This window comes from Oryx dammah, unplaced genomic scaffold (genome assembly GCF_014754425.2).
Source record: "Oryx dammah isolate SB20612 unplaced genomic scaffold, SCBI_Odam_1.1 HiC_scaffold_19, whole genome shotgun sequence".
NCBI classification, from domain to species: domain Eukaryota; kingdom Metazoa; phylum Chordata; class Mammalia; order Artiodactyla; family Bovidae; genus Oryx; species Oryx dammah.
The window spans coordinates 15,851,736-15,861,379 of NW_024070203.1; the positions used below are offsets into that span (position 1 = coordinate 15,851,736).

The 9,644-nt window shown below is 46.9% G+C and overlaps 1 long non-coding RNA gene across 1 annotated transcript; it reads right to left on the bottom strand.

The window, feature by feature from the left end:
• Positions 1-3,774: 3,774 nt before the first annotated feature.
• Positions 3,775-8,326, bottom strand: LOC120878859. Its single transcript, XR_005724635.1, has 3 exons — positions 7,884-8,326; positions 6,241-6,354; positions 3,775-4,337 (listed from the first exon to the last, which is right to left on the bottom strand). It is a non-coding gene; the product is annotated as an uncharacterized LOC120878859 (long non-coding RNA).
• Positions 8,327-9,644: the final 1,318 nt, after the last annotated feature.

Here is a 9,644-nt window from a genome sequence, read left to right on the forward strand (position 1 = left end):
CACTACCTCTTCCCATTAATCTGGCTGAATTTGTTTTTAGCGGGGGTGTGGGGGAGAAAATGGAAATTAATGTCAGAAATAAAAACTTCATATAAAGTTTTTGGAAATGATGTGTACACATAACTGGCAATAGCATGGCAACTGCTTTTGTTAAACAAGAGCAAGGCTATGACATCATACACACGCTGTGATCATAACCAGGTTGGCTGGAAACTTGAGGCAGAAAAAGCTTTGGGGAAAAAATGTTCCATGATTACCCCCAAATTTCTGTGTGAGTTCAATATTATTGAATTGTTAGGTAGGTAGAATAGGAAAAAGGAGTCCAGAATGGCGGTGGCTAAAAGACAAGGAAGGGAAAAGCCCGTGAAAATAGAACAAAGGGAGGTCCAAGGACCCGAGTGAGGACCTCAGGTAAAACAAACAGCTCTCCTGGCTAGCCCAGTTTGCATAGGGCAGGCCCAGGGGGAGGAATAAACAAAAAAAGAGGAGCCAAAATTGGGCCGGGGACCTCTCTTCTCTTCTCGTCTTTTGGGTGACATGCCCTCATGCCTCGAGGATGTATTTTCCTTTACTTTCTAAATAAAATGGAGCTGTAATACTGGTCTGTCCGAGGGCTGTAATGCTGGTCCATCCGTTGCTTCAAATTTTTATGGCAACGAGACAGAACCGAGGAAAATTACAAACTCCCCCGACAGAATTAATGGGGCATATTAAAATTCTTTACTGCTATATATCACAGAGAGCTATATTCAATATCCTATGATAAACCACAGTAGAAAAGAATGGTAAAAATGTATATATATATATATATATATATATATATATATATATGACTGAATCACTTTGCTGCACAGCAGTAATTAGCACAACATTGTAAACCAACTCTACTTCAATTTAAAAAATAATAAAAATTTGCATATTTATAGTCACGTAATAGAAACTTCTAGTAAGTTTGCATCATGGCTTTGAAAATGTTTTTAAAAGACAAATGAAATATGTTCAGTAAATGAAAAAAAAAGAATATGTCTTCGAATTAAAACACACATGAGACAAAGTTACGTATGGTGGTGATGAAAATGTGTCAAGGGGTTCGCAGGAGCCTTGTGGTCTTGTGTGTTCCTGAGGAGCAACGGCCCAGGATTTGCTAATTCAGTGACTTCAAAAACTACCTCCAGTAGCGAGTGTCAACTCTTGTTATAGCTTCCCAGGTGGCTCAGTGGTAAAAAGTCCACCTTCTAATGTAGGAGACTCAGGTTCAATCCCTGGGTTGGGAAGATCCCCCTAGAGAAGGAAGTGGCGACCCACTCTAATGTTCTTGCCTGGGAAATCCCATGGACAGAGAAACCTGGTGGGCTACAGGGCATAGGATCGAAAAAGAGTTGGAGATGACTGAGTGGCTAAACAAAAACAGTATCATAAAGCCAACAAAGCAGTCGTGCTCTAGTGGTGAGGTTGCCAAGCCCTGCTCCAGGGCCCTTCTGTGAAATGGTGACATCCCTCGACCGCCACATGGGACCCACTCGCTGACCCTGCAGCTGGCCATGCCGCACATCCCTGGGCGTGTCCCTGAACTCTGTTGCCTCTGTGTCCTCACCTGTAAAATGAGATTCACACGTCCCTGGTGGAGAGACAGCTGTGTAACTATCCCTACCCCCCAGGTGCCCAGCTGTTACCTGTGCTCAGTTGATGTGCCCCCTCCAGAAAGATGACCCTCTCTCTCTCACCAGCCCTGGTGACATGAAGAACAGGTAGGATTAGGATTCAAATTCAGGGCTCCCTGACTCTGAAGACGCTTCTTTCTGCTAGGTGAGTCTTCTTGTTCTTTCTGCATCTTTTCTGGACTCACTGACAAGCTATAGTCTGTGTAAGTTGGCTCCTGGAACACCCCCTTCTCTTTTCTGAACTGCAGCCGTAAGGCCCACACCTCCACTGAGGAAAGTTTAGACATTAAAAAAGTTTTTCTATATCCCTCCACTATCCGAGCCGCATGATTTTCACTTGTGTAAATTCCCTCCCAAGTGTTTACCACGTGCACATGTATTTTATGTGTTACCTTCTTGTTCAGTTCAGTCGCTCAGTCGTGTCTGACTCTTTGCAACCCCATGAATCGCAGCATGCCAGGCCTCCCTGTCCATCACCAACTCCCGGAGTTCACTCAGACTCACGTCCATCGAGTCCGTGATGCCATCCAGCCATCTCATCCTCTATCGTCCCCTTCTCCTCCTGCCCTCAATCCCTCCCAGCATCACAGTCTTTTCCAATGAGTCAACTCTTCTCATGAGGTGGCCAAAGTACTGGAGTTTCAGCTTTAACATCATTCCTTCCAAAGAAATCCCAGGGCTGATCTCCTTCAGAATGGACTGGTTGGATCTCCTTGGAGTCCAAGGAACTCTCAAGAGTCTTCTGCAACACCACAGTTCAAAAGCATCAATTCTTCGGCGCTCAGCTTTCTTCACAGTCCAACTCTCACATCCATACCTGACCACAGGAAAAACCATCGCATTGACTAGACGGACCTTAGTTGGCAAAGTAATGTTCTCTGCTTTTGAATATACTATCTAGGTTGGTCATAACTTTCCTTCCAAGGATTAAGTGTCTTCTAATTTCATGGCTGCAGTCACCATCTGCAGTGATTTTGGAGCCCAAAAAAATAAAGTCTGACACTGTTTCCACTGATATTAAAGTATTTCTCTTGCTCCTTTTGGACTTCCTGGTGGCTCAGATGGTAAAGAATCTCCTGCAATACAGGAGACCTGGGTTCAGTCCCTGGGTGGGGAAGATCCCCTGGAGAAGGGAATGGCTACCCATTCCAGTATTCTTGCCTGGAGAATTCCTTGGATAGAGGAACCTGGCAGGCTAGAGTCCATGGGGTTGCAAAGAGTCGGACACGACTGAGCACACACACACAGAAGTAGAGATCAGGGAAAAAACAGCTTTTAAAGCTGAAACTATTTCTTTCAATCAATAATCATGTGAAAAATCCCAGGGCCACAGTGCCTGAGAACATTCTTCTTTGACTTACTAAATTGATCCACCCAAGGCTGCCTTCAGAAATCGTCTCCTCCCATCTTATGAAATGAACTACCTGCGTTTTAGTGAGAAACCCTTCAACATTGAGACAGAAGAACATGGGGTCCAGGCTTAGCTATGAATCTTCTGTGGAAATTACACTTTTTTTTAGTGCTGTCTCTTGAATCTCTATCAAAGATATTGACTAAAGTAGATTTATTTCAGGAGTGGAAAAATAAGAGCATAAATTCACCCAGACCCAGGCTTTGGAGAGCTGCCACCTGGCTGCTCCAGGAGGACGCAGGGCTGTCTGGGCATCAGCAGGAGCCTCTGGATAGAAGTGGATGGATGTGTCTGCTGTATGTCTACTAGTTCTTCCTTACACGATGTGATCGACTGAACTGTGACCTCCAGAGAGACTGCTGCCTGATTGAGGGAACCTGTAAATAGGTGAGCCTGTGTGGCACAGGGGAACTCTCATTGCAGATTAAGTCAGGCTTGCTCATCAACTGATATTAACACAGGGAGACTATCTTAGATTAACCATGTGTCCAATGTAACCACAAGGGTCTTTAAAGGCAGAAGGAGGACTAAAGAGGCAGACCTCAGAGGGTTCAATTCAGTTCCACTCACTGTAGTCAAGCAAATATTGTGATAAAGTGAGTCACACGAATTTTTTGGTTTCCCAGTGCATATAAAAATTATGTTTATACTGTAAAAGCCTAGTAAGTGTACAGTAGTATTATGTCAAAAAGGGTACATATCTCAGTTTAGAAATGCTTTATTGCTAAAAAGTGCTAAGTATCATTCGAGTCTTCAGCAAGTCATCTTTTTTGCTGGTGCAGCTCACTGATCACGGTACTGGTGGCTGAAGGTTGGGGTGCCTGTGACCATTTTTTCCAGTAATGCAGCAAAGAAGTTTGCTACACTGATTGACTCTTCCTTTCACGAACAAGTTCTCTGTAGCACACAACACTGCTTGAAGACTTTTACCCATAGTAGAGGTTCTTTCAAAATTGGAGCCAGTCCTCTCAAACCCTGCCATTGATTTATCAACTAAGTTTATGTCATATTCTAAATTCTTTGTTATCATTTCAATAGCTCACTAAGTTTGCTGTCTTATATGTGAGCAGTTCGTGGTACCCCAAAACAATTATGGTTGTAACGCCAAAGATCACTGATTACAGATCATCATAATGAATATAATGAAAAAGCTCAAAATATCTGGGGAATTACCAAAATGGGACACAGATACAAAGTGAGAAAATGCTGTTGGAAAAATGGTGCCAATAGACTTGCTCTATGCAGGGTTGCCACAGACCTTCAATCTGTAAAAGAAGAAAAAAAAAAAGCAACATTTGCAAAGCATAATAAAGAGAAGCACACACACACAAAGAAATGTGCCTGTCATCAAGCTCATAGAGACAAGCAGAATGCTGTTTGCCAGCTGTGATGACCTTGAGGGGTGGAATTGGGGGGAGGCGCAAGAGGGTGGGGGTGTATATATATATATATATATATATATATATATATAATTATGACTGATTCAATGGACATGAATTTGAGCAAACTCCTGGAGATAGTGAAGGACAGAGAAGCCTGGAGTACTGCAGTCCATGGTGTCGCAGAGTCAGACAAGACTTAGCAACTGAACAACAGCAAATCATTGATTCATGTTGTTGTATGGCAAAACCCAACATAACTGCTGCTACTGCTAAGTCACTTCAGTCGTGTCCGACTCTGTGCGACCCCAGAGACGGCAGCTCACCAGGCTCCCCGTCCCTGGGATTCTCCAGGCAAGAACACTGGAGTGGGTTGCCATTTCCTTCTCCAATGCGTGAAAGTGAAAAGTGAAAGTGAAGTCGCTCAGTCGTGTCCAACTCTTAGCGACCTCATGGACTGCAGCCTACCAGGCTCCTCCGTCCATGGGATTTTCCAGGCAAGAGTACTGGAGTGGGGTGCCATTGCCTTCTCCAAACCAACATAACAGTGTAAAGCAATTATCCTGCAAAAAAAAAAATAGTGTTTGCCATGAGGAGGAGGAGTGGGAAGTTAGTGTTTAATGAGTATGGAGTTTCAGGGTTCAAGATGAAAAGAGTTTGGGAGCTGGATGGTGGTGATGGCTGAATATACCCAGTGCCTCTGAGCTGCACATTTAGAAATGGTTACATACTAAAAACTGCTGACTTGCACACTTTAAAATGGTGCATTTTATTTCTTTATTTGCTGTCCTCCACAGCATGTGAGATCTTAGTTTCTGACTAGGGGCTGAGCCCCCTTTAATGAAAGTATGGTGTCCCAACTACTTGATCACCAGGAAAGTCCCACTACGTTTTATTTATGTGAATCATATCTCAAATTTTTTTTTTCTTAAAAAAAGAGAGGGTCTGAGACAACAATCCCTTTTTCCTGTCTCTGGGTTTGCTATATAAGGATGTGATGCCTGGTGTTGCTGCAGCCATCTTGCAACCACGAGGGACACTGGTCATGCAGACAGAAGCCAAGCACAAAAATGGGAGGCCCCTGAAATCCTGACCTCCACCCAACTTCTGTAATGTGATGTAGCGGAGGTCCCGACTGTCATAGCCAGTTGTAAGCTTTTCTGTTCCTTATAGCAGAAAGGATCCCTGCACAGAGTCCTGAGCACACCATACACCGTCAGGGGTCTCTCCCACCTCGCTAGCAAGTCTCACTGCCAGAGGCTGGGAGGAAGCAACGTGTTCTCCTTGTTTTGCTCCTGCCGTGTCTCCTCTGTTGTTCCTCTTCCATCCACACCTTCACCCACCTTGAAGCCAACACTGCCTTCTTGGTTGGCCCTTCTGGCCTCTCTGTGAGACTCTGTTAAGGCCCAGGAATAGAGTTGACTAAGTGTCCCTCTCCCCCTTCCTGGGAGCATGGCCTGGGCCTGATTTGTTAGGCCTCCTTGCAGAGACTAGCTCAGGCCCTGGCACTTAACTTGTCCCCAGGAATTGCTTATTAAGAGTCCTAGTCAACGTGCACGTGATGAGATGAACTCAGCCTTGTTAGCAGGTGGGAGAAGTTTGAGCTGGAGCATTTACTCCTCAGGCCCTAAGGGATTTTATCCTTATGCTGCCCCTCTGAGTTCACAGAAGCAGGGCAGCTCAGACTCAGTGGAGCCTTGAGCCCAAGGTACACAGCTGCTAGTGGGCAAACTGGGTTCAGACACAGTTCTTGCTGACTCTGAGCTCTGCAAAATAAAAATGACAGTACCTGTTACATGGCGTGCATTCGTCCCTATGCGCCAAGCTCTGCTGTCCCTCTTCTGCTCTCCCTACAGTGCAATGAGGCTGTGGTGTCCTCAACTCCATCATACAGACCAGGAAACTGGGTTCCGAGAGAGTCAAAGTCACCCAGCAGGTAGTTGGCAGTGCCCAGCACTACAGGCTGGTTGGGGCTCCAGAACCGCTGCTGTCCCCACCTGAAGGGTTCTGGCTCAGGACCTGGAACCTTCAGAGCCTGAGTGGGGATTGCCACCAGGCCGCATGATGGGGGTGGATTGTTGGCCAATCGTATGCTCTGGCCTCACCGAGGATTCTGGGGTGTCTCGTGTTGACCTTACTGTTTGCTAACTGTAGGCTGACATGACATCTCTGGTCTTTGAAACCCGACAGACCTGGGCTCTGCCTCTAACCAGCTCTGAGGCGGGTCCTGGACACACTGCTTTGGGTCTCAGGGTGCAGTCTCCTGGAGGTGAGGATGATGGGTACACACAGGGTGCTGCGAGGGTCAGGAGTCAACAGGGACAGCCCCAAACCAGCTCCCTGATGGTGGCTGTCATCTCGTCACCAAATCTCTTCCTCTCCTCAGGGCTGCTGCTGCTGCTGCTGCTAAGTCACTTCAGTCGTGTCTGACTCTGTGCAACCCCATAGATGGCAGCCCACCAGGCTCCCCCGTCCCTGGGATTCTCCAGGCAAGAACACTGGAGTGGGGTGCCATTGCCTTCTCCACCCTTCAGGGCTGGTATCTGCTTATTCCCTGTGCTGGGCTGGACAATGGTCCCCAAAGATGCCCCAATTCCCCCAGAATCCATAAATATGCTATTTTACACAACAAAAGGGATTTTGTAGACATGATAAAGTTACAGGCCATAGGTTGGGGAGATTATCCAGGATTATCCAGATGGGTCCATTGTAATCATGCTGAGCCCTTAAAAGAGGAAGAGGAAGGCAGAGAGTGTCAGAGAATTAGGAGGACAGAAAAGAGGCAGAAGCTCGCAAGAGGGAGACTGAGCCAGGCAGGCACTGCTGGCTTTGCTGATGGAGGAAGCAGCCTCGGGCCTGGCTGACAGCCAGCAAGGAAACGAGGCCTCAGTCCTCCCATTGCGAGGAACTGGATTCTGCCAACAACCCGAATTAGCCAGGAGAGTGGATTCCGCCTCAGAACCTACTGGACTTCCAACTACTGTTAACTGAAAGCTAATACATCCGTTCTGTTTTAAGCCTGTAAATGTGTGGTCATTTGTTATGGCAGCAGTAGAAAATGAGGCCCTCCCCCACCTCGTTTTCCACTGGGGATGAGAGTCGGCCCTCATCTCGGCCTTGAGTTGGTTCACAGCGTGGGGCTCCCAGCCCTGCTGCCCTGGATCAGCCTGCATGCTCACTCTCCACGGTCTCCAGCTGGAAGGCAGGCCAGCAGGACCACGGAAGCCTGCAGAGGCCAGGCTCCCTTGGCTTTGTGCCCAAAACAAAGCTCTAGATATGAGTGTACTTAAAAAAAAAAAGTCAAGTGCTGACCCACTTTTTCCTGACTGCTCTGGCTCAGACAGGTCCCTCTAAAAGGAAATTCACTTCCAGTACACACTGTTCCCAGGACTGACATCACCCACCTCAGCTGGGAGGAGCAGCAATACTTACCAGAGCTCTCAGGGGCTGGTGTCCAACATCTGATAATGTAGCGAAGTCCTGCAGAAAGCTGTTGCTTTTTTTTTTTTTTAAACTGCGTCAGCCTGCGATGGCAGGGCTGGGAGTTTGGCCTGAGTTAGAATCTCCAGCAAAGAGAAATGCATGTGGTGTTTGACCCCCAGCGCTCCAGCCCTCCTGCACAAACCCCTGGGAGACCACAACTGTGGTCTGGCCTGGCTTCTGGCAGAGGTGACCACCGTTGCAGCCTGGCAGGGGCCTGCTTCAACGGTAGACAGCCTACTCTGGGAGAATGAGCCTTCCCAGTGACCACACGTCTCTGAGCAGGTTCTAGGTTCTGTCCAGGATGGCTCTGCTGGTTCCCTGTCAGAGGCTGGCACTGGTGCTGGGATCCAGAGATGCACCAGGTAAGGTCAGGGAAAGGATGTGGACTTTGCAGTTGGCGGGCCCTCTGCTAACTACCTGGGGACCTGACAGTGAGCCTCAGGTGTCCCATCTGTAAAATGGGACTTATGTTTCTTAAGTTTAACAAATTACCACAAACTTGGTTGCTTAAATAACATGTTTTTTTTCTTAAAGTTCTGGAGGACACAAGTCCGGAAATCGGAGTGTTGACAGAGCTATGCTCCTCCGGGGAGGTTCTAAGGAAGAATCATTCCTTGCTTTCTCTGGCTTTTACAAGTGGCTGCATTCCTTGGCTCACAGCCCTTTCCTCCATCTTCAAGGCCAACAATATTGGGTCCTCTCTCTGACCTCTGTTTTCATCATCACAGCTTCTCTGACTCTGACCCTCCTGGCTCCTTTTATAATGACCCTTATGATTCCATCAGGCCCACGCTGTCTAGTCTCCATCACAAGATTATTAATTGAAGGACATCTGCAGAATCCCTTCAGCTGTAGAAAGCCACCTGCTCAGGAATTCTGGGAATTATGGTGTTGACATTTCTGATACCACTGTGCTGCCTCCCACAGGGATGATCACGCACATTTTGAAGGTTGTGGGGGGGAAGGGTTCATGACACATGGTCTATTAATTTGCTGGGATACCTTTTCTTAGTCCCCATTCACAAGTGGGAAGATCCCACTCTGAGTCTAGACCCCATGCTCCGGTTCTGTGTCCCAGGGCACATGGTGAACTGTTAATGCCTGTTCCCCTCCTGGGTTTTTAAGTCCCACCCTTCATCCAACCTCAGTCTTGTTTCTTCTGTCTCTTATCAAAAGAATGGTTTATCTTGTGTTTTTGTGCACTGTTATTTTTGTTCATTGTTCAGTTACTAAGTTGTGTCCGACTCGTTGCAACCCCATGGACTGCAGCCGGGCAGCCTTCCCTGTCCTTCACTGTCTCCTGGAGTTTGCTCAAACTCATGTCCATTGAGTTGGTGATGCCATCCAAGCATCTCATTCTCTATTGTCCCCTTCTCCTCCTGCCCTCAATCTTTCCTGGTATCAGGGTCTTTTCTGAAGAGTTTTCTCTTTGCATCAGGTGGCCTAAGTATTGGAGCTTCAGCATCAGTCCTTCCAATGAATATTCCGGTTTGATTTCCTTTGGGATTGCCTGGTTTGATCTCCTTGCTGTCCAAGGGACTCTCAAGAGTCTTCTTCAGCACTACAGTTCGAAAGCATCAATTCTTCAGTGCTCAGCCTTCTTTATGGTCCAACTCTCACATCTGTACATCGAGAAACCCTAGCTTTGACTTTACAGACCTTTGTTGGCAAAGTGATATCTCTGCTTTTTAATGCACTGTGCACTGTTTT